Consider the following 1,348-nt stretch of genomic DNA (forward strand, 5'->3'; position numbering starts at 1 on the left):
AGATCTTTTCCGGGCGTGTTCAGCTGCATGGCTTGGGGATTTATGAAGCCTTACTCGCCCAAACCAATACAAAACGCAATGTTAATAGAGAAAGAAGGAGAGGAAGGCAGCCGGTCACTTGTCAGCGGCGCCCGGTTTTTATTGACCCTTTGGGCTCCCTCCCAAAAAGGTCCGTTTTCTTTGAGGAGCAGGGGCGACGTTCCTCACGCCGGCTTGCATCCGTGGCCAAAAAACTATAGCTTTTCATACATTACAATTGATCAGTATTTGAAGAATCAGAGAATAAAAAAAATATTTAGAAAATTTCCCTTATTTTTAGATGGAGATTAAATATATTGGGGGGGAGATTTGTGGGAAAACGTTTGGAGCGGGGGAGAGGAGCCGGGGTCGGTCGCTCGCCCCCCCTTTGCCGAGAGAGGGGTCGAAAAACATGGCTTCGTCTCGCACGTCTTTCCTTTCTTTTGGGCCCCCACCTTCCCCGGGCACTCCCCGGTATCTCAAAGGGGGCTTTTTTTGTTGTATAATGGTTTAAACGAGGAAAATGAAGAACAGTTGGGAAATGTGGAAGAAGGAAGGGTAATGTACGGGTGGGTGCCCTGCCGGTGTCTTCGGCGGATCAGCTGATCGACTTGGATTCTCGTTATGGCCACTTTTCTCTCCAATCTCTCTTTCCCGTGGTGACAATTGCATGGCGTGTGTTTTGTGGTAGGGTAAGGGTTGCATGTTTTGAAGTGTTTTGCAAGGAAAAAGGGGGAAAAAAAACGAATGTATATAGCGCGAGCCGGGTTTTGTTTGGTCGGCCATTTCCCCCGACAAAAATTTGGCCAAATTTTAGAACAAATTTAATCTTTCAGTTAAAAGCCCCCGCGAAATGTAATAAAGAGCCCCACTGTTAGTTACTGTACCCTTCTACTTTTAGAGGGGGAAACTAATACCTTAAATATATCTAAATTCTGCCGGTCAAATGATAGGCCTATGTTTTGTAAGATTACGGGTTTAGTTCATGGTGTGAGAAAGGGTTTTGTAAGTAATACATAATACGCCCCTTTTTATGGATTTTGTTTAGAGCAGTCTTGTGTGAGAGTGCGTTGTAGTATTTGAAAGATAGTAAAGTGAAGATGTATTGTAGTAGGACAAAGGTCAACAGAAGTACCTGCTTCTAGTCCCATATATCTTGTTTTTTAACAGGTTAACTGTAGTGTGCTGATTATTCCGTGAAACCATACAAAATGATGCAGTAACCCCAGCGTTTCATGTGTAGTTAAAGGTTGACAAACTTAAACCTGGTTTCCCAAAATTTTAGACATTTTTTGTTTTGGTTTTTTGTTACTGAGAGCAACACTCGAAG

This window comes from Penaeus monodon, chromosome 34, assembly GCF_015228065.2.
Source record: "Penaeus monodon isolate SGIC_2016 chromosome 34, NSTDA_Pmon_1, whole genome shotgun sequence".
NCBI lineage: Eukaryota > Metazoa > Arthropoda > Malacostraca > Decapoda > Penaeidae > Penaeus > Penaeus monodon.